The sequence below is a fragment of the Sapajus apella genome, unplaced genomic scaffold (genome assembly GCF_009761245.1).
Source record: "Sapajus apella isolate SASKATOON/1434 unplaced genomic scaffold, GSC_monkey_1.0 scaffold139, whole genome shotgun sequence".
Lineage (NCBI taxonomy): Eukaryota > Metazoa > Chordata > Mammalia > Primates > Cebidae > Sapajus > Sapajus apella.
The window spans coordinates 1,382,583-1,406,754 of NW_022437079.1; the positions used below are offsets into that span (position 1 = coordinate 1,382,583).

A 24,172-nucleotide genomic window follows, 5' to 3' on the forward strand; every position below is an offset into this window, starting at 1 on the left:
AAATGAAACCGTAAGATTTGTCTTATAGTTGAATCTCAGTAGTTTGATACCATACATGTGCAACGCTTTTATGATGAAATGAAAATATTCTCTTCTGGGGGAAAAGCAAACATTGGTTACAAGATATATTTATTTAAGATCATAAAGTACTAGTCAAGCTTTTGGTAAAGATAGCAGGATGAATCCAGGTCATAGAAATTTCCTCATACCTAATCACATAAATAAAAAACAGTAAAATAACAAAAAAGGAAAGCAGGAAGGGATACCATTTCATGTCCTACCTTTAAAAATGGGATCCTAAGAAGGAAATCAACCTTACTGGAAAGATTCCATGTGGGACTTGACATAGCCTCTACCCCACCTCAAAGCTTTACTGGGGAAAGAAGACGGACTTGCTAACCTACCTTGAGAATTTCCCATTAGATCCCAAATTTCAGAAGAAATACACTGAGGAGGTGAGTGAACTGCTTGGAGGAAACATAAAGGAAAATCTTCAAGAGAAAAAGCATCAGTTTCAGTCATTGCAGCATCCTAGGATGGCATCTAATGCATAGAAAAAAATAGGAATATTCATTTTTTCAGGTGTCTTTGCTGAACTTGGGGATCTAATAGAGCATTCTAAATTAAGGGTAACAAACCCAGGACATTTTATATATTCTTTGAAGGAAGAGCTCTGTCTTTCTCCCTCTCTTTTCAAATTCTGTGGTTATAGAAATAATAGGACACATTACTCTGAGTCCTCAAACTATAGCTGGAAAGGGAAGATAAACAGGCATAATATTAAGGTGAACATGGTGCCAAAGAGAACTCATCTGTACCAAACGACAGCAAGGAAAAGGTGTGGATGAAAATGCCCACGTAAGCCTGAGCAAAATGCAAAGAAACATCACAGTAATTATTCAAATGTACAGTTTTATCATATTTAAAATGGAGCAAATAATTGCATCTTCCTAATAGGGTTGTGTTATAAGAAATAGGGGATTAATATATGGAAATTGCAGAGAACAGAATCTGGCACACAGAGAACCATTCAGTAACTGTTAATGATAAAAATAATGGTTTTATTAAAATGGTACAGGGAAAGGTAAGATCAATCTAGCACACTAAAGACTGATAAAGAAACAGTCTGTAAAAGAGGACCAGCTATGGGAAAGATTACCTGAGAGTATTTTACTCTAAAGAGCTTAATAAAGCTGTGGGTTTTATCACATAAGTATTGGACAACAGATTTAAAAAGAAAAACAGAATAAGATGTAAAACAGGAATGCAGAGAAACAAAAAACCAACTGTATTACATAATTTATAACTAAATTAGAATTTTCAAGGATTAGAATGGCTATAGCCGAAAATTGAATTGCTAACATAGAAGAAAGGCTCGATTGGATACAGAAAATAATCAAGAGACAAAAGCAGTTCAGGAAGGACTAATAGATATAAATGATTAATAAAGAGGATCCAACATCAGCAAAATAAATTATGTGCAAGAAACTATAGAATAAATGACACAGAAACAAGTGACACCAAAAAGTATAGCCAAAGTTGTGACAGAAGAAAATTTTCCTTGAAGTAAGCAAGAATCTAATATGTATATTGAAAGAACCCACCATGTTTCAGGAAAGGTGAACAAAATGATATGGAATGCTGACACAGAACATTAGAATTTACTGAACACAGGTTGTTAAATATTTAATTTTCAATTTTGATTTTAAGTTTGAGGTACATGTGCAGTTTGTTACTGAGGTAAACTTGTGTCATGGGGGCTTGTTGTACAGATTATTTCACCATCCAGGTATTAAGCCTAGTACCCATTAGTTACTTTTTCTGATCCTCTTCCTCCTCCCACCCTCCACCCTCCAATAGGCCCCAGTGTGTGTTGTTCCCCTGTATGTGTCCATGTGTTCTCATAATTTAGCTCCCACTTATAAGTGAAAATATTCAGCATTTGGTTTTCTGTTCTGTGTTAGTCTGCTGAGGATAATGGCCTCCAGCTCCATTCATGTCTTGGCAAAAGGCATGATCTCATCTTTTTTAATGGCTGCATAGTATTCCCTGATGTATATGCACCACATTTTCTTTATCTAGCTTATCATTGATGGACATTTAGATTGATTCTATGTCTTTGCTATTGTGAATAGTGTTGCAGTGAACATTTGCGTCCATGTGTCGCTATAATAGAACAGTTTATATTCCTTTAGGTATATGCTCAGCAATGGGATTGCTGGGTATAATGGTATTGCTGTCTTTAGGTCTTTGAGGAATTACTACACTGTCCTTCACAATGGTTGAACTAACTTACACTCCCACCAACAGTGTGTGAGCATTCCTTTTTCTCCCTAACCTCACCAGTGTCTGTTATTTTTTGACTTTTTAATAATAGCCATTCTGACTGGTGTAAGGTGGAATCTCATTGTGGTTTTGATTTGCATTTCTTTAATGATCAGTGATGTTGAACTTTTTTTCATGTGATTTTTGGTGGCATGTATGTCTTATAAACTTTTTCAAAAAGAAGAAATATCTCTTCAAGTACCTAGGCAGAAAAATCAAGACACTATACCTACAATTGAACAAAATCTTGCTGACCTAGTGCTTTTCCCTAGCAACATTCAATGCCAGATCACAATGGAACAATGTCTAAAGGTCAAGGGTAAAGAGGGTTTGACCCGATAATTTTCTACCAATTTAATCATCTCTCACGTATGAAGACCATACGTGGGAAATACTCCAATAAGAATTATAGCACACATGAGCTTTACTTGGGAGAAAGCAAGAATATGAATACCCACTGCTCAGATGTGAAATCAAGGCGGTCATTGATTATCCAGTTCACAAAAGGAGAGTCCACTGTACAAGGACTAGAGGATCATTTAGCGTTGGAAGCCAATGGAGCAGTATCTATAAGATGTTGAGCAGAAGAAAATGTGACATGTGGCTAGTATATGCAGTTAAGATGTCTTTTGAGTATCTGAGCACAGGTCTTTCTCAGACATATGTGAGTAAAGCATATGTGAGCAAAACAACCTGACAATGAAGTCCAACTAACCAAGAAATTAAATACCCTTCTTTCCCAAGGAATTAAAAAGTTTTTTTAAAAATTGCCAACCCTGGTAGTTCTTTTATCGTGGGAGCTATACTTATAGAACCAAATACAAGATTTATAAACCTTGGGAAGTAGAAATTGTTTAACAAAAGCTAAATTTTGTTAGGAGTGAAGAAGGATGAGAATATTAATTACTTACGTAGCAGCGTGTTAATACGGGACTCTTCCTGTCTGGGTGTCTGGAGAGGTTTCTAAGGCTAAGGATAAAACACTAGGTGCCACCTTTCCCCATGTTTCAAAGTTTGGTGCTGGACTCGATTTGCAAAACTTTTTGGAAGGAATGGCCAAAAACATTCTTACATTAAGAATATAAAAGGCTGGGTGTGGTGGCTCAGGCCTGTAATCCCCGCACTTTGGGAGGCTAAGGCAGGTGGAACACCTGAGGTCAGGAGTTCAAGACCAGCCTGACCAATATGGTGAAACCCCATCTCTACGAAAAATACAAAGATTAGCTGGGCTTGGTGGTGCATGCCTGTAGTCCCAGCTACTCTGCAGGCTGAGACAGGAGAATGGCTTGAACCCGGGAGGCAGAGGTTGCAGTGAGCTGAGATTGTGCCACTGCACTACAGCCTGGGTGATGACAGAGTGAGACTCTGTCTCAAAAAAAAAAAAAAAAAGAAAAAGAAAAAAAGAGCAGTAGCTGCAACACTAGAAAGATGGTGGAGCAAGAGCAAAGAAAAATCCCTTTGGTTCCAGAAAATCTCCTGAAAAATAGGAAGTCTTATCAAGCCCTCAAAGCCACCCTGGCAAAGCAGGCACTTTTGGCAAAGAAGAAGCAGAGAAAAGGAAAAGGGCTGAGGTTTGAGTGACTGGAATCATTTCTACTTGATTCCTGGTGGCAGAAACGTGACAAGGTACGTCTCAGATGACTAGAAGTGAAACCTCATGCCTTGGAATTGCCAGATAAACATTCCTTGGCCTTTGTTGTGTGCATCAAAAGGATCGATGGCGTGGGTTTACTGATGCAGAGAATCATTGCAAGACTCCACTGGAAGAAAACTTTCAGTGGTGTCTTTGGAAAAGTCATCCACAGAACCTAAAAATGCTGTGTATAGTGGAACCTTACGTGACCTGGGGGTTTCCAAGTCTGAAATCTGTCTGGGAGCTCATTCTGAAACATGGACAAGCCAACGTCCAGAATGAGACCATTTTTCTGACAGACAGCAGGGTGATCGAGGAGCACCTGGGGAAGTTTGGTGTCATTTGCTTGGAAGACCTCATTCATGGAATTGCCTTCCAGGGAAGCGTTTCCAGGAGATCTCGTGGTTGTTGTGCCTTTTCTACCTCTCAGTGGCCCATCATGCTACCAAAAATAGAGCGGGCTTCCTCTAGAAGATGGGCACACCTGGCTGTCAGGGCGAACGCATCAATCAGCTCATCTGCCAGCTGAAGTAGACCCAGGTGCCAAAGTGCAGCAGATTTTTATCAATGAAGTGGAAGGATGTGTTTTTGTTTTTGGGGGGAATTTTTATCAAGTATCTTCCGAGTAGATTATTTCCTGCTTTATCTTCAAAAACTGGAAAGGAAGGATCAAAGAAAAGATAGTAGCTTATGTTCATGGCAAGGACCTCTCATCACAGTCCAGCTCCAAGGAAACTTTCCAGCGTTTTCTTCACTGGCTGCCGCCTCGTCTGAAATCAGCATATTCCATGGAGGAGAGAGTTCTGCTGAGTTGCATCTTCTATCCTGAGGTTTAATGTTGGCAAATGAGTAACTCTAGCATTTGTACAAGGCTCTCTAAGACTCCTGCAGTGATCGGCCAAGCCCAGGGACATAATTGAATCTGGAGATTTATGGGGCCTTGTTTTGAAAAAGACTTGAAATACACATAGGAAGAAAGGCCTCAAAATAAATGTTCACTTGTCTCTGGAAAAAAAAGAAAAAAAAGTATAAGAATATTAAGGGATTTTATATATATATATATTTTTTAAGACGGGGTTTCACCATGTTGGTCAGATCACCTGAGGTCTTGAACTGGCGGATCACCTGAGGTCTTGAACTCCCGACCTCAGGTGATCCGCCCGCCTTGGCCTCCAAAGGGGGATTATATTTTGATCCCTTAGCCCGTCACTCTTCTGGAGAGTGTGAGTGAACACTGAAGGAGAAAGAGAAAAGTATCTCTGGAGAAAGAGGCTGCAGGGCTGTGGCGGTTTTCCCTCCCCTGGGCTGTGGAGAGTTGCTGAGAGGGATGAAGCTTTGAGATCACTTGAGGCTTGGTGTGAAGGTCTTCACTTTTAGAACTTGATGTGTGTTCTGAGGGTTGAAGGGACGCAGTGGACTGGCAGTGGACTCAGGACTATGAAATCTAAAGGCAGGAGTTTGCAGCAGGCTTTTGATCCCAGGAAGCAGAACAAAGAGGAAGATGATTGCTTTGGGGGTAGTTGCCACTTCCACCACAGGCAGGGGCGAGCTCTCAGGAATGTTTCTGATATAGCAGATGTGGGCATTGGGAAAACCAGCATAGAACGTAGACTTTGCCTAAGGGACTTTGTCCAAGAGGGCCACTGGGAGGGCAGTGGGGTTCTAACAGGAGTGAAGACAAGACCTGTGTCTGGATGCCAGGTTTCAGGAGTTGGAGTCATATATGGCCAGGCCAGGGGAAAGGCATTACTTACATCACAGAAATTTCCACTGGAGTTTCCCAGTTTCCCAAACTGCAAGAAAGCCCTAAAAGAGTCTACAGATGTCACAAAGTACCTGCAAAGTAAGGTCTTCCCCTAAATTCCTTTTCCTCCTATGCTCAGCTATGAACAGGTCATCTGGGAAGATGAGTGAGCAGGGGAGAAGGGTAGAAGAGAAGAAAAAATCCCCTATTAACCTGACACCCCAATGTTATAGGAACTAGCAAAGGGGTAGGTATCCTTGATTTTTCATTGGGGCTACCTGACCGTCACTTCTTCCTTCTCCCTAAAACCTTCCAGCTCCCGTAGCAAATATCATCAGTTACACTACCTGTTTACCCTTTTTGTGGCACTTATGCTCAATCTTCATGGCGTTCTCTCCTGATCATGTATTCATCAAATGCTAACAACTGGTTTACGGTCTGCCTCTATAATCATCATGCTTGGTGAATTCAACATCCCTGTAGACTGCTCATCCAAAAGCCTGACCTCTCAGTTTCTTGATTCCCTTTTCTCTGTCTTTTCCTCTGTCACGGTTCAGCCACCAGTTACCAGTGATGGCACCACCTCCAAATCTCGACTCAAGTTTTCCATTCTATGACCTCTCGTCTTTCTGCCACACTTGTTCTAGTTTAAATTCTGCCAATTATTTGACCCTATAAGGACCTCCAGTCATCAACCAAGTCTACTGCATTTCTTTACTTTCATTTTCATCTATCATGAATTCCATGGTTTATCATTATAACCGCTCATTAGCTTAACCACTCAACTCTCTCCCCCGTCTCCCTCTTTTATACTCACCTAATCTGGCTAAAGGCAGTACTCTGCTTACTTTTCACCTGTAACTACGCAGTTAAATGTGACTAGAAAAAAACCATCACCCTATGATCTTGCTGTAAATTTAAGACCATCCAGCTCAGCAAGCCTTATCCATTTTTCTAGTCAGTTCCTTTGTCCATTATCCTGAATAACCACTTCAGCCTTCTTCCCAACCTCCCACCTCACCCTCATCCCTTTTAAGCCTAAGCTAATGATCTAACTTTTTTTTAAAATAAGAAAACAGGTAATCAGAATATAACCTCTTCATTCTCCATAACTAGGCCTGCATACCTACCAATATCTGCAGTACTTCCATCCTTTTTCTTCCCTTCTCGTATAAAGGACACATGTTCCTGCTTCTTCCTAAGGCCAAGTTTTATTCTTGTGTCCTGGATTCCAGTTCCTCTGCCCTTCTCATACTTTGCTTCATTAATGATGATTTCTCTCCTTTAAGAACAATTTTCCCTTCAACCGAATCATTCCCATCATCAATGAAACATACCCCAATATCTCCCATATAAAAAATTACTATCCCTGGAATCCACATGCCCCTCCAGTTATAGCCTTATTTATTTCTTCCCCTAAAGGCAAAACCATCTTTAAAGTGTTTTCTGCACTTACCTCCTTCACATCCCATGTTCTTGAAACAGATCTAATCACCACCACTCAACTGAAACTTTTGTCAAAGCTACCAATGCCTTCCATGTTAAGTCTGGTGGTCAATTCCAAATGTTCACCTTGGTAGATCCCTCAGCTCATTTAATGCGTTAGGTTACTCCCTCTTTCTTTACACACTTTTATTTCGTTTCTGAGACTCTCTACTCTTCTGGCTTTCCTCCTGCCTCACTGCCAGCTTTGTCACAGTCTTCTTATTCTTAGTTCAATTCTTCCTTTATTCACGTCTCTAAATGTTGGATATCCCAAGGTGCAACACTTAAATCATTTTTTTCTGCCTGCATTTGCTTCCTAGGCAATCTCATCCAGCTGCATGGCATCAGAAGCCCTAATGCACTAATTATTTCCAAATGTACCCAGACCATTTCCCTCTTCTGACCTCCAAATTTGGAAATACAACTGGCTTCTCTATTCTCTATACAATTGTCTCATAGATATCTCAAACAGCATTTTTAAAGCAATTCTTTACTTCTTCCCACAAATCTGGTCACACCTCTCCCATTTATTCTCCCCCATTCCCGTATAGGGCACTACCATTCACTCCATTGCTTAGACTGAAAGCGAAGACATCTTTCTCACCTTTTCTCTTTCTTTCACACTCTGTTATGGATTGAATTTTACACCCCCCAATCCCCCACAACAAACACCAACAAACAAAACAGTATGTATTGAAGTCCTGGCAACCAGTACCTCACAATGTGACCTTTTTTGGAAATGGGGTAATTAGTCAAGATGAGGCCATACTGGAATAGCATGGGCCCCTAGCCCAGCATGATGGGTGTCCTTGTAAGAAGATGGCCATGTGAAGACAGACGTACTGGAAATGCCCTGTGTGACAACGAAGGCAAAGACTGAATTTACAGCAGCCGCACACTAAGGAGTGACAAAGACTGACAGCAAACCACCAGAAGCTAGGAAGAGGCAAGGGACGATTCCCCAGTAGGCTTTGGAGGAGGCAAGATCCTGCCGATGCCTCGATTTAAGACGTCTAGCCTCCAGAACTGTGAGACAATACATTTCCATTGTTTTAAGCCACTCAGCTCCTTTACTTGGGTACAGCAGCCCTAGGAAGCCAACATATGCCCCATATTCCACCCCCTAGCAGGCCTTCTTGGCTCTGCCTTTGGAAAGACAGCCATACCCTCTCAATTTGTCTCCCTGCTTCTACTCTTGCCCACGCCCACCAGAGCTATTTTCGATCACTCAGTTCAAGCGATCGTTTCAAAATGTAAACCAGGTCATGCCATTTCCTTGCTCAAGACCTTCCAGTGGCTTCTCATTACAAACAGAATAAACCTTAAATGTCTCACGCAGGCTTATCGGGCGCTGCGTAATATGGCCTCCAGCCTCCTGTCATCTGCTATCCTTTTACCTGCTGCTCACTAAGGTCTCACTACATTGACCTTCTTGCTGTTGCTGTGACATTCTGAGCTGGGCCGGCTGATACGGTTTAGATATTTGTCTTCCCAAAATCTCATGTTGAAATCTGATCCTCAGTCTTGGAGGTGGGGCTGGTGGGAGGTGTTTGGGTCATGGGGGCGGATCTCTCATGAATGGCTTGTTGCAGTCCCTACGTTAATAAGCGAGTTCTCACTCTGTTAGTTCCTCCAGAACTGATCATTGAAAAGAGCCTGGCACCTCCTCCTCCTCTCTTGCTTCCACTCTTATCATGTGATCTGCACACACCAGTTCCCCTTCGCCTTCCGCCATGAGTGGAAACTTCCTGAGGCCCTCGCCAGAAGCAGATGCTGGCATCGTACTTCTTGTACAGGTTATAGAACCCTGAGCTGAATAAACCTCTTTTCTTTGTAAATAACACTGCCTCAAGTACTCCTTTATAACAATACACAAATGGACTATGACACCAGTCTTAGGGCATCTGCGTTTGCAATTCTCTCTGTCTAGAATGCCTCCCCGCGTGTATTCATGCCTCAGTTCCCCATCTCATTCAAGCTGCTTCTCTTATCCCCAGAGAAGCTCTCTATGCCTGCCTGATCTTAATTGGCCCTTCTAACACTTTACTCTGCGTTATTTCTCTTCCTAGCACACATCCCCATCTGAAAATTTCATGTTTATTGATTGCACTATTAAATTGCCAGTGCCTTTGCAGAGATATGCGTGTGGTACATAGTGAATGAATGAATGAATTCCAGCATTTGTCCAAAATTCAAATATAAAACTAAAAAATATGACTTTGACCCCTTTCGTTTTTAATTAAAGTTTTCCTGGTTTTGACAGAACTTTTAGTAATGAATATCTCTGTGGCGAAGAAACATTTGTCTGAAGTTCAGCAACTTCTTCAGTTTCTTGGCAATTCTTCTGTTAAATACAGTTAATTTAAATTAAACATCTTTTATTTAAATAACATGAGAAATATAGTCCCAGTTGCTGTATAAATGCAAAGAGCAATGTCTGCAGTGATAGTTCCCCAACAGGAATGATGATTTATAGGGAGGAGTTGGATTTGGAGGAGATTTTTGTTTTTCTTTTTTGTACTTTCAGGGATCACTTGAATGTATATAGCTAGTGAAGAAATATAGCTAGCTAAAAATATACTACCATTAATCTTTTAAAAAATCTCTCAAAGTTTAAATGGCAGAATATAGCAAAATTAAAATATAAAAAGGCAAGGTTTATGCTTGACACAAGGTGATGTAAATCTTAAGAGAAAATGTAAGTTATGTCTTATTTTCACAGGATGTAGGAGAGTCAGAAATTACTTTTTATTCATTCAGACCAATATTTAACAGCAAAGCAAACTGAAGTAGTTTGGCTATTTGGTGCATAGGACTATAACAAGAAGTAGGAAGAAGTATTTCCTAGAACTCTGTGAATTCAAACCTCATGTATTTCCAAAGACATTTTAAATCTGCGTTTTAGAATTCCTCTCTCAGAGATGGATCAAATTTGGCTTTCTCTCAAACATAGCCTCCTTGGAGAGAGATCATCTGAAGGACACAGGTGTGCTCGCGAATGCAGAGGAAAGGAGAGTGACTGCTTCTGCTTGATGATGGCTTGGGAAGCTTCAGCAGGAGCTGGGTATTGAAGAATGGGGAGAGGAGAGGGAAGGGAAGAGAATCCCAGAAATAACTGTGGGGATGAAGGAATGAGTCATACAAGCTAATGGTCTATCCCAGGAATGCCACATAATCTCCATGCGGCTGGACAATTTGGGGAATGGGAGAAAGCAGGAGAGGAAGCAGGAAAGATGGAGGGACCAAACTGGGAGGGGTCCTGAATGCCAAATCAAAGAGTTTAGGTTTGATTCTGGAGACCAGGAGCACAACCCAAAGAGAGAAGTAAGAGCACGCAGATGTAAGATCCCAAACACAGATGTAAAAGCTGTTTCTGATCTGTGCTTTTGAAAGATAACTCTGGCTGGGCGCAGTGGCTTATGCCTGTAATCCCAGCACTTTGGGAGGCCAAGGCAGGTGGATCACCTGAGGTCAGGAGTTTGAGACCAGCCTGGCCAACATGGCAAAACCCCATCTCTACTAAAAATACAAAAAAAAAAAAAATTAGCCTGGCATGGTGGCGTGTGCCTGTAGTCCCAGTGACTCGGGAGGCTGAGGCAGGAGAATTGCTTGAACCCAGGAGACAGAGGTTGAAGTGAGCCGAGATTGCGCCACTGCACTGTAGCCTGGGCAACAAGAGTGAAACTCCATCTAAAAAAAAAAAAAAAAAAAAAAGATAACTCCAGTGATGGCATGGAGGAGGGATAAGGCCAGGTTGAGACCAGATGAGAGGCACAGGCTGTTGTGATGATGGAGGGAAGAGAGAGTGGGGACCAGAGAGAAAGATATCAAGGCACATGGATGCAAGATTGATTGGGCTTGATGACTGATTTGATATGGCAGGAACTGGGAGGAGATTGGAGAGGAATGAATCAAAAGATGTCCCTCAGATTTGCAGCTTGAATAGCAGGTCATTGGGGCTGAACTAAGAATTTTGTAAAATGAACCACATTACCATATTGCAAATGAGTTTCGGGTTTATAAAATCTGGACATGTTCTTGTTCTGCCTGAAGTTTCACCTTTTATTGATTAACATGCAGATGTGATGCCAGGCTAGGGAGCATGCCCTAGCTGAACAACGTGGTCTTGGGCCGGGTACCGCCCCATAGCCACAATTAGGAGAGATGCTTTAGGAAACACCTGCAGAACATCGGAGCAGATATAACAATTTTTCTGAACATTTCAAAGAAACTTGCAATGTGCAGGTTTCCTTGGCAAACTTTTCTAGTGACACCATTGAGATTCGGCTAAGCCAGTAGGTACCCATAAGGATTTTTAAGCCAAATTGTGAAATGTGAGTTGTCAGTCTTTATTCACCAGGAAGAAACAGTTATCAGTAAAAACAGATGTGGTGGTTGCGACATTTAGATGAAATATTGATGACTTGTAAAAGGCCAGCTGGTAATCACTATTCCCTTTGATTCCGGAACCAATGATTGCGGTGATTCAGCTCCGCTGTCATTTCTTAGGGAACATGGTATAGGGGGAGTGTGTGTTCCATGTTGAAACTTTCAGAACTTCTCAGCTCCTGGAGTCCCTGAGTCTTCAGAGCATCCTTACAAGGTGAGAAATCAACTAAGGCTCTGCACCAAAATTTATCATGCTTAAGTCTCATCTTGCCAGTCCTTATCTGTTTTTTAGCAAAATGTCAAAATGCTTATCAATGAAGCACATGCTTGAGGTTTATCTAGATGAATATTGGTTTTTCTGACTGACTCGATTTCCAAGGACCCCAGTGCTTCAGACAGTCCGTCCTGGCTGCCTCTGGTCTTTGCTCCTGTGATTTCCCTCATCTGATATGTTGCCTTTGCCATTTCACTGTTTATTTAGATCCTTTTGATGCTCAAACCCAGCTCATAAGCTCCATATTTTTGAGAAAAGTTCTCCACTTGAAATTTATCGATTCATTCTTTGTATTTGTTAGAACTTTGTGTATATGCTCAAAATAGCATTTGCTAATTTGCCCTGTGATCAAAAATTACCCTTACTGGACTTTAAGTGTTTGAAGGAGTGACTGTGGATTGAGATATGTTTATAAATTTTTGCTCTCCCCTAGCCCCTTTCCTCCCGTGCCCAACACAGTGTCTTCAAAAGCAGCTATTTTATTGAGGCTTTTTGTATGATTTTAGATGCAAATACTCATGTAATCTTCAAAACAACTCAAGAAAATAGATGCTATTTTAATCTCCATTTTCCATGCTCTTTGACCTGGCAATTCTATTTATAAGAATTTATTCTATAAATATATTTGCACATATGAAAGTGGCCCATCTACAAGGGTATACAAGGTTGCTCACTTCAGCACTGATTATGACAATGAGTGGAAACTTAACTAGAAGACTGGCTAAACAAACTATAGTGAACTTGTGAAATGAAATGTGATCGGTATGGAAAGGTGTCTCTAAGGCACATTTTTAACTGAAAAACAAAAAACCAAGTTGTACAGATGGTGTGTATAATATATTCCTCTATTCCTATTTATATAAAATAATATATTTGTACATATGTTTGCATATTGGTGCATAGATTACCTTTGGAAGGATATATACTATAAGAAGTTGACAACATTTGTTACCTCTGGGGAGAGTAACTCAGAGTCAGGTTACCCTGGTCATCACCTGGTGATCTGACAGGGCCCCCACTCTCATCTTGGGGTTCGTCCATCCCCAGTATAGTTCAGCCACTTAAACTGGAACCACATTACCACTAATGGTGGTTTTAAGTGCTTAATTTTTAAATCTAGTAGAGGTTGAACGAGAGAAATAAGTGTAAAAGAATCCTTCTGTAATTTAGCAAGATGCTAGAATTCTTTCTTTTTAATTAAAAACCAAAACACTGAGACCATGCAGCAGCACATTAATCACAAGAGCAGTGGTATTGTTCCGTATTAATGGAAATTTCAGAAGACAGTCATATTAAAATGTTCAATTACGATCTACAAAGGCATGAACCTCTTGGATGTCCGTGGAGACTGAAAGGAGACCCTTTGTGTGCCCACTGGGACACTTCCTTCTGCAGCCATGTTTCCTCATTTCCCTTCAGGGCGGTGTCCATGAAGTTTTCCTCTAAGGGCACTCCAGCTGAGCTGTCAACTTCCCGGGCTTTAATGTGTAGTGATTGCTGCTGTTTTTGTTATTTTCCATCTCTCTGATGCTGCTCCATTGTCCCTCCTGCGGTTGCCCTTTTCTGTTCTTTAGTATTTTAATTAATGTTGTTTAATTATACTGGGCCCCCTGAGGATTTTTGAGGGGTGAATTCAATGGGAAAGACTCAATGAATAAATTCTCCAGTCTTTCGCACACTTGTTATGAAGAGCTTCCCACCCAGGGCACACCCAATTATTTCTGACACATCAATAATGCCAAAGGAAGGGATGATGGGGTGTTTAGGAAGAAGAGAGGCCTGGCAAATGACTACCCTTTATTTCATGGACCCAGTCTATAAGATGAGGTCATTATATGATTGGTATTATAGGGGAAGCAACATTTTACCTATACCCTCTTACTGTTTTCTTGGCTGGGTTTGAGAATTAAATTGACATAAGACAAACCAACAAGAGAAAAACATACAAATTTATTTAATACAAGTTTTATGTAGCAAGGGAGGCTTTGTAGGGAAATGAAGACGCAAAGATGCGGTTAGACTTGAACACTTGTGTGTTGAATTGGATAAAGATCAGTAAGTTGTGAAAATGTGGGAAGGCAAAGGGGCTAGCTAGGGTAGTTAACTGAGTAGACAAGTGACCAGGAGGATAAGGGTTGGTTTCACAAGTGCTATAGTTTGGTTTGTTTGACCCCTGCACATTTCACGGTGAAATGTGATTTCTGATGTTGGGAATAGAGCCTAATGGGAGGTGTTTGGGTCATAGTGGCAGACCCCCTATCAATTTCTTGGTGCTGTCTTCATGATAATGAGTGAGTTCTTACTCTATTAGTTCCCATGAAAGCTGGTTGTTGAAAAGAGCCTGGCACCGCCTTCTCTTTTTCTTGCTTTCTCTCTCGCCATGTGATTGGCACATACCAGCTCCCCTTATCCTTCCTCCATGAGTGGAAGCAGCCTGAGGCCTCACCAGACGCAGATACCGCTGCCATGTTTCTTACAAAGCTTGCAGAACTGTGAGCCAAATAAACCCCTTTTCTTTATAAACTACCCAGCCTCAGGTGCTCCTTTATAGCATCACAAAAGGGCTAAGACAACAAGGTCTGTTTGCACAGACGTCCCTCAGCCTCTCCTCTCCTTACGATTTCCTTCTGGTATAGGGAGAACATCTTTCACATTGGAATTTAATCTCTTGCTTTAAAGAAGAAGGAAGGTGAGAGTGTTCTTTTGGTACTTGCTGTTTTCTAAGTGCTTTTAAATCAACATAGTCAATACTCCAGAATGGCATATTTGGAGTATTATGCCAATGAGAGTAATACTTCTGAACTCCTCTGAATGAAACTTAATTCAGTTTATCTCATTAGTGATGCCCATGGGACATAGTTAACAAAATGCAGCCCAGAAGTGGATGAATCCTTCCAGGGAGGGTTGCTTTCAGCTCTATCAATCAGCGGCCCTCAGTCTCTCTCCTTGGTCCCTTTAAAGGTGACACATTGCCATAGAGTGTCACAAACTGTGCCCTTCTCTTCACCTTCAGCCCTCCCCTCATGGTGAGGAGGATGTTCTTTTACCATCTGTGTCTCAGGCTTTCTCACCAGGACCTGCTTCTTGTTCTGACTTCTCATGGTTATAGTTTGGGCTCTTCAGAGTCCCTGACCTAACAGGCTCAACGCCTTAGGCTCCCTGGGAGTTCTCTCCTATCCTCAGCCTGATTGGCTTTTTCTTCTGTTTTGAGTCTACCTCACATTTGCTATTTCTTTCTTGAGACTGTGCCCAAGTCCATCTTTCCTTTATCTCTCCACAGCTGTCTTCTCAGTGCTGGTCCAAGGGGTCTTGCTGCTAGGCTGTTGCAGTCAGTGATTTGCTTATCAAGCCCCTCCCTTTGAATAACCCCAACCTGATATCCTACATGATTTCCGCTACCCAGACAGTAACTGCTGAATGCTACCGTGTGAAAGACTACCTTGTGAAATCGCTGGTTCTACAAAAATAAACACAGATGACCCAAATGAGAACAAGTGAAGGCTATTTGTTCTGGGCAAGCAAAGGAGTCGACCAGCATCACCTGCATTTGGCAGAGACTCAAAGTAGAAAACTTTATAGAGGACAAAAGGAAGACTGCAGGTATGCCCTGATTGGAGGCTGTTGGAAGCAGGGAAGTTACAAGCAGGCTAACCAGAGTGGGGCGTCTTATGCTATGGATTAGGGGAATATATTTGGCTTTCCTTGATTGCCCCTAAGTTGCAAATGAGGGGCAAAAATAGGGAAGCTGTCAGATATTAATGAGTCTTGATGATTTGGAGCTGCTTGTTACAGAGGTTGAGGTCTGACTTCCCAGCCTGGTAGCTTAAGTCATTGATCAGAGCTGCCTTAGTAAATGGTCTGGCCATTGTCTGTTTGTATATTCAGTCTGTCAATCCTAAAAGGCATGTTTCCCACCTCCCATATTTTAACAGTTTAATATGAAATTGATAATCTTATATTCTTCAACATGTCATCAGTTGACAGAGTTTTTTTCCTTTGTAGTTCAAAAAATAAACATTAACATTTAATGGCATCTTAGATTTGATGAAATATAATGTTGTAGGGAAATAACTCTATTTTCCCTTCTCAAGATTTCATAGTATAGTGAGGGAGAGAAGACATCCAGAAAAAAAAGTGATATTTCAATATGCATTTTAGGCACCTTTATATGATTCATTATTAAAGCATTGGTCTGGATAATATGGCCGGAATTGTGGAGGTGGAAGAGAGCTTTGGTCTGAGTCTTAAGGATGTTAAGCTGCAGAAGCAGCAATAGAAATGGCTTATAGAGAGCCTACTGTGGGTCAGATGTTACTCTGGGTGTAATATGTAAATTCTTTTTTATATAACAAGAAAGATTTGGAAGGTCAGAGAAAAGGTGAGAAGAAGGTAGAATTCTCTTAGGGCCAAACCCAGAAAAACCAATAGTACCTTAAACAATAAAGATTTTTAATTCTTCCATATTATAAGGAGTCCAGAGAGGCTGTTGAAGGATAGTGCCAGGACCCAGTGATCTACTAGGACTTGATTTCCCTTTCTGTTCTTGCTGTCTGGTTACCTTGCTGTCTTTAGGATGGTGGCTTGTCTGCTTATGGCCATCAGATGTGTCCTGTAGCTCCAGGCTTCATGGCTATGTTCAAGGTGGGAAGACACACAAAGGAATAGTGCCAGGTGCATCTGCCCAGTTAATCAGAAAAACCAAAGCTTCCCAGGCCCTTCTAGCAGACACCCATTAAGCATCATTGTCTGGAGCTGGGAGATGTGGCAACTTCAACCTATAAGCATGCTGGGAAGTCATGTGCTGGGCAAAGAGTGAAATGATGGGATTGGACCAAATCATCGTTCACAGGGTGGGAACACTGCCACTGCAAACAAAATTGGGATTCTTGGTTTGAGGGCCAGCAAAAGGAGAAATACCTATTGTGCAGGTAACTAAGAGTGATTTCTGTTGTATGCAGAACAGAAATCCTGCATGAGGGGGAACACCAGGTTTCTGCAGAAAGCACAGGAGACTAATTTAACTGCAGAGAAAAATGGATGAGTGAGTGGCACCGAGGGGAAGGGGAAGCAGGTTTAGAAAGCAGCCTGTGACCAGGCCCTGAGGGTCCAGAACTTGGAATTTGAACTTAGTGTAGTAATTGTTGGGAAATCTCTCAATGCTGTTGATAGGGGATTGTGAAAAGGGCACATTTTCTAACTGGAAGGGACCTGATAGCTCATCAAATCCAACCACTGCTTTTAGACAAAGGGAGATTTAGTTTTAGACTTGTATTGGCACAAAGTAAATTAGAAGAGGAAGGTTCTCCTGGTTTTTAGGCCTGTGCTTTTCCCTCCACATTCCTGCTGCTCTGTTTCCATAGCAGAATAGGGCATGTGGTCGTTTTCAATTCAATTCACTTATTGAGTGTATATTATAGATCAGGTGCCTTGATAGGAGGGGGAAGGAGGAGACAGGAAATGAAAGCGTTAATGCAGAAGTCAGAAATAAATACATTTCCGGGGGACAGCCAGTCAAATAAATGAGTACATCGGGCATAAGATCCTAAACTTTATGTGACCCTTAGCTTCGGGGTTGCAAAGACTGTAGGAAAAAGTGGGGACGGGGGCAAACTGGGGAGTACACACCCTTTTGAAAGAGTCCATCAGCCATTCAGATCTATCTGGTGACTGTAAAAAATGTGGCTTACACTTGTAGAATGTTTTATTTATTTAGAAAGAAAGCAAGAGTCTAGCTTTTTATGTGAGGTTTCCAGACTTCACACTGTTAGCAGGGGGAAAAAAAAAAAAGGTCTCTGAGTCAGATGCTGCCAGTCTGTGTGTGACTCTGGCATAAAGAAGCAAGTCATTCAGGAGTCCTGGTCTCCACTGGCTCACAGCCTGGCCACCATCCCCAGGGAAAGTCCCTGACCCTACCTGGGTTAGGCATCTTCTTTCTTCCCGCCTTGATCACACTCCATTGTAATGATCTGTTCTATGGCTGCCACTGATTCTGAGATCTGTGCTTGGTCCCACTCATCAGGATGGACGGAATTGATGAGTGCCTGGGCGCTGTTTCCCACACCAGGCTGAATGTTCTCCAGCCTCCTAATGGCAAGCCAGGAAGAGGGCTGCTGTCTATCATGGCAGTGAGAGGAGAGCTGGATTGCAGGTCCCTGATGGCCGTGTCCTCCTCATCCCACACCCCAAGCTTAGAGCTTAAAGCCTCTGGGTGAACTTTCCATAGAGACCAAAAGCAACCCTTTTGTCACCCACAGACTCTCATACCCAAGTTCCCCCAGCCCCCCAATCTATATGTGACCAAGGGTTTACACCTTCTTAGGACTCTTCTTTGTCTCTTGGGTGTGGTGGCTCCTCCGTATTATCCCAGTCCCACTTCCTTCTGGCCTGACCCTCAGGTGTCTCTCTTATGGTTGATGATGCGGGGCACCATTTCTTTTTGGGCCTGCCACTGACCACTAAGGAATCTAACTCTGCCAAAGGGAGATTTGCTTATCCAAGGTTAATGATGTTTGTAAATGGTTCTTGGGTCCTTGAGTAGAATCGGGTAGCCCGTATTACATGAAAGACTGAACTTATTCCTTGTGGCTTGTCTTCCTGTGGAAGGAGGAAGGCATGACCACAAAGAGGAGGGAGTGCAGATGTGTATGACATGTCCAGGCGTGGATGGGTTTACTGCATTCGGACATGTGAGCCTGGAAGAGGGCGCAGCCTGAGCTTCATTCAACACAGCCACCAAGGTGGGGAGACTGGCAACAGCGTGACTGATGAAAATCATGCAGGCCATGGAGTAGGAGGCAGCTGTAGAACCAAGAAAGGGATCCACCTTCCATGTGGTGCACCAGATGAGCTTGTTGACCAAGGAACAAAGCAGAAGCTCAGCTCCCTGAACATGGCCCCCTAAGCCGATCTGGAGCAAGGGGACACAGTGGTCAGTCATTGGAGAGCACACCTGGGGCTCCTTTAATCTTAGGGCAGGCTGGGTCCTACAACCTAGGACATGGCTGAGTCTATAGGCCTTCTGTGGATGTGAATGGGAATGATATGAACCAAGTAGTCCAGGATTTTGTTTCTAGTTTTATTTGATCAAGAAATTCCTGTTACTCAACTGATGATCAGATTCATACTCTTGACATTCCTCTTATTTGTTTTTTAGGAAACACAAGAATTTCTGTGGCTGGTGGTGCCCTTTAATTCATGAGGATGATAGGGAGGAGTCTATCTTACCTCTTCCCTATCATCCAAAGACCCAGGGCTCTTCGACCAAACTCCCTTTTTCAATAACGTCCTTTCCTGGGACTCTCTTCTCTTATCCTGGCACTTCCCTTAACCTCTTTACTTTCTGCTCTTTCAGCATCCTTCCTTCTTCCATGCCAGTTCAGTTGTGAGGCAGTTCATAAGACAGTGGTGGCAGAGTGGCAATAGAAGGCGATGGAGCAGAGGCCAGCAAACTATGGTGTGTGGGCCAAATCTGTCCCTCTGTCCGTTTTTATCAATAAAGTTTTATTGAAACACAGCTATGCCTTTTTCTTCATATCTTGTCTGTGGCTGCTTTTGTCCTACAATGACAGAGTTTAATAGTTCTAACTAACACCCTATGCTTGGTAAAACTTAAAATGGTTACTATCTATACGACCTTTTACAGACAAAGTTTGCTTATTTATGTAGTAGAGGAATCTGGAGTTGAAGCCAGCACATTTGGCTTCAAATCCCGTCTCTGGCACTCTGTACTTCAGTTTCTTCATCTATGGAGCAGGGCTAATAACACCCCTGCACATGGCTTATGGAGATTGCAGTGGATAATAAACATGAATGCCCTTTATAAACTGCAGACTGCTGCATAAATGTTAGAAATTGCCATTTCTTCCTTTCCTTTGAGCCTTTTGGATTGCTCCACTTCCTTAATTTGATTCTCTCTGGTTATTTCTGTGACTGTGACTAGAGCTATTAAAACCTGCAATTTGTAGGTAGAGCTAATGCTAATTTTCTAGTCTTCCTACCTTTCTGTAGGCTGTCAAATGACAAGGATATTTTAAAATAATCATGTATTATGTAAAAGAATTGGTTCGTGAATGAAGCCCACAATCATATATTTTGCTCCAAGAGTTAGAAAAATTTCAGTTAATATATTCTCTGTTCAATGAAGAAATTGCACCTGACTAGGAACTATATTTATATTCTCCATGCCACTTTCTTTGGTCAAATATTCCATTTCATTATAGCAGTAATTTTGTGCATGCATTTAGGAAGAGAGGCTCTGAGGATTCACAGGAGGGTATGTTGACATGGGTCAGTACTCAGACACTAGGCATGCTGGCTGCTCAGTAGCTGAGCTGGTGAGTATAAGAAACAGAAAATCTCAGATGGCAGTGGGCAGCCTCCATGCTTCTCCAGGGGTTGGGTGGAACAAATAGTCTAGATTATGGGGTACAAAGAATGTCATGTACACAGGCTTAATTTAGGGTACATCTTCTTTCCACAAGACTGAGTGATTTGTAGAGGAACTGTTGGAGGTTGCAACAGCTCGAGGTGGCTCTTGGGGCCAAATAAAGGCTGTAGACTTGCTTTCTTTGGCTTGCTTCATGGTGTGTATATATTTTTAGATATTCTTTGAATGTCTTTAGGTACTTCATCGCAAGGCACCAGAAATGGCATTGTTTGGTGTCAGTGACCTCTTCCATGCAGTGAGCAAAGAGTGAGGCATTTTTACTTAATTCAATTATTCTGTGGGTAACTTAGATGTCCCTACATTCTATTATGGCTAAAGCATTACCCCAGAAGCACATGCAAACTAAATTATTATTAAGTGAAAGTTAAGTGAAACATGATGGCATATAACAGGGATCACAGAGTTAGTACTAAATAAATAGCCTCAGCTTCAACTGATACCCCTCCATGCTGCCCAGATTCTGAGGCGGAAGGTCCCCTCCTTATCTGTGGTATGGGGATGCCACTGGTGCCTAAAGAGGAGCATTGCTAATGCTTCCTGATAAGGCTCTGGGCATGGAGAACATCCCCAGACATGCACCCTCATTTGGTGGGCCTCCCATCTGTGGAAACTATCTCCTGCACCTTCTCAAAAGGTGATCTTCTGTTTCATGGGGTCAGCTCAAGATCACTTGTTACCAGGGGCCAGCATGCCCCTCCTCAGGGCTCCCCCGGTCCTCTGAGCTTTATTCCATTACATCATCTAACACAGGGTATTGTGATTACCCAATCCTGTGATTCGCTCTTTTTCAAGTTTCCTAGCTTCTTGAGGACAAGGCCCATGTCTTATTTGTCACCTTATCCTCTAGAGTGTTACTTCTTAAACTATAATGAGCAATGGAACCACCAGAGGATCGTGTTGAAATTCGGAGTCTGATTCAGCAGGTCTGGGCTGAGGAAGATGCTGTTTCCCTAATGAGCTCCCAGGTGATGCCAAAGCTGCTGGACCAGGGACCACTCTGGGTAGCAATCAAAGCCTTAATGCCTAACGGTACCCAGGCTAAAGTAGGTGTCAGAAGCACAAATGTTCTGAGCTCAACCAGAGTATCACACATCAAAGTACTTTGAGAACTGTAAAACATTAATGAGCATGTTCGCAGCAGATGTAGCGACTTTCTTTTAAATAGGCCTGCTACCATTTTTCAGCTACCAGACTAGCCAGCTGTAAAGCAAAAGTCACAGATCACTTATCTGCATGGATTTTTAAAAAAATAATAAACATACAGGAAACAAAAACTGTTTGCTTGATTTTTCTTTTTTTTTTTTCCCCACTAGCTGCTTGAATTGGCTTTGTATTTTTGCACTGGGGACTGGTATTTGGATATATTGGTATCTGTTTGGAGACAGATAGATGATTCACTTCTGCTCAATTTTTAAAAGGCAGTCTCCTCTAAAATTGATTCAAAGCTAATTCACTTCAAGAAATAAGGGAGACAGAGGTGAACCTTTTACAGTGATTGGAACATGTTTACTTATCGTTCAAATTTCCTGCTTCTCTTCTGCTCTTCCATGTAGGTGAATTTGAAGTCTGTAGTTGGGTTCTGAATTGCAGCTGAGGTTACTGAGTTACTGATATACTATCTACATGGGATGAGGATCTGAAAAGAAAAGATCACCAATTGCTCCTTCCCCAGCCCCTCCCTCCTCCAGTGTCCAAGGACTAGATGGGGCATACTCAGGCTCCATGGGATTGACTTGAATCCCCACCCAAGCCTGCCAGCCCCACTGATGTTTTTCTGATGGGAAGCTGCATTTTCTGTCTTTTGGAATGGATTAGCACTGAGGTTGGCAAAGTTCAGCAAATTGTCCTGGATGGTAAAATCCTATTGATGAAATTTAGTCCCACCCTTCTTGGAAAAGTAATGGTTTGAACACCAGTGGGCTTCAAGAGGCAGCAACTCAGTTTGGCTTCGTGGTTAATAGGGTAAGCGCTGAAGTCAGAGCCCTTGGATCCAAATCCTGGCTTTGCTACTTGCTTTGCAGGGGGTTGTTTTTTAAAAGCTCTCTTCCTCAGTTTCCATACCTAAATGAGGACACCCTGTAAGTACTTGCCTGACAGGGTTGTTAGGTATCGAAGGGAAGGCGAGGGTTAAAGAAAGACACACACACAGAAAGAGGAGGACTCAACAGCAAATGCAGGCTTTATGTCCAGCATAAACCTGCAGAAGCGGGGACCAGCCTAATGCCAGAGGCCACGGCTGCTTACAGGCTGGGCGGACTTAATGGTATGGGTTGGAGGGGTCTGGGTAGCATGGCTTGCTGTCTGGCAGGATATTGATGAGATGTTCCCATGATGAGGTGATTCTGGCCCTTGTTCTGGCAGGACGTCATCATGGTGCCCCTTGGACCTCTGTCCAGCAAGATAGAATAGAAATGTTTCTTTAGTTTGCCTTTGTCTGCCTTTTGGTCAGGTGATTGGGCAGGATGGTTCTCATGGCCTGAACCCCCGTGAAATGTTTCACTTTGACCAAGGTCTGCAAAATAGCGGGAACTTACAAAATGGGGCTGTTTGTACCAACCAACAAGGATGGCTATGAAGGATAATGAAACAATCAGCACGAGCCATCAGCACAGTGCCCGGCGTGGCAAACGCTCGGTGAGTATTAACTCTTTAGATGACTGTTTGGATTTTGCCTGTGTAGGTGGACACGTAAGTGTGCTGCAGCTGCTGCCTGCCAGGAGCTAGATTAACCAGGATGACTTCAGCAAGTAGCAGGAAACTTGGCTCACAGTGTCTCATGCACGAAGCGCATTGGTTATTTCATATAATGAGAGTTAACTTAGGAGAAGCCCCAGGGTGGGTTGACTCTGTCCCGTTGTTGTCCTCAAGGACACAGTTGTCTCTTCTTTCCATTAACCTCAGCGGGTGGCTTGATCTGCAGGCTGCTGCCCCTCATGAGTACAAGGTGGTGGCAGTAACGTTATGGACAATATAGATTCTTCTTTGTTCATACTCAGCTGGGGAGTTTGAGAGAAAACCTCTCCCTGGACTACGGAACGTTCCTATTTCCCTTCAGTCTAATGAGACCAGCCAGGGCTAGGTGCTTCCCTGAGCCAGTGACAATGGCTGAGGGGCTGATGCATTACTTAGCTTAGACCAGGAACCCTAAAGTTGACCAAATATAAAAGCTACTTGCAGAGCTTATAAAATACAGTTTCCCAGGGCCCAGTAAGTCTGATTGCTAAGGACGGGGCCCGTAGCAAGGGACATAGGCATTTCAGTGTGCATGCTAGATAGTTTTGATGCAAAAGGAAATATGGAGCTTGGACTAATCGGGAGCCACCTCTGGAGCTGGGTGTGAGGTTGACCCCCAAGGACAGAACAGTGTGGGAGAGGGAAATGCCAGAATAAAATCAGGTTCAGCCAAGAAGATGGGAATGGCAAAAACAGTACCCTCTGTGGGAGTGTGGAAAAGGTCAACCATCAAGGACCCAGATACTGAAATCCACTGGCCAGTGGAACAACTTAGCAATGCCAAAACCCATTCATTCATTCATTCATTCATTCAGTGTCTTCTATCGAGTACTTCCTAAGGCCAGGTACTGTGCCAAGTGCAGTAAATAAGGTCTCTCAAGCTACAAACAGTATGGTGAGGTAGGCAGACAAATGAAAACAAGAAATGGGGAATGGCCCTGGCATTTTTAAGATACACGGATGACCATGTTTGCGGGATCGTGGGAGGAAGGAAGAAGGCAGCAGCATGCATTTTATTCTCTGACTGCTAAAGCACCCTCCAAAGCACCAAGATTTGATGAACTTGCCCACTCTCAACTGCTCTGTCTTTTGCTTTCCAAAGATGGATTACCTCAGAGCAACCAAGAGAGCAGAGTCCTTGTG

At 42.5% G+C, this 24,172-nt stretch overlaps 1 pseudogene across 1 annotated transcript; it reads left to right on the forward strand.

Annotated features, from left to right (window-relative positions):
- Positions 1-3,682: 3,682 nt before the first annotated feature.
- On the forward strand, positions 3,683-4,965 carry LOC116540340 (annotated as a pseudogene). The gene has a single exon (XR_004264399.1). The product of XR_004264399.1 is annotated as a 60S ribosomal protein L7-like 1 (transcript).
- Positions 4,966-24,172: the final 19,207 nt, after the last annotated feature.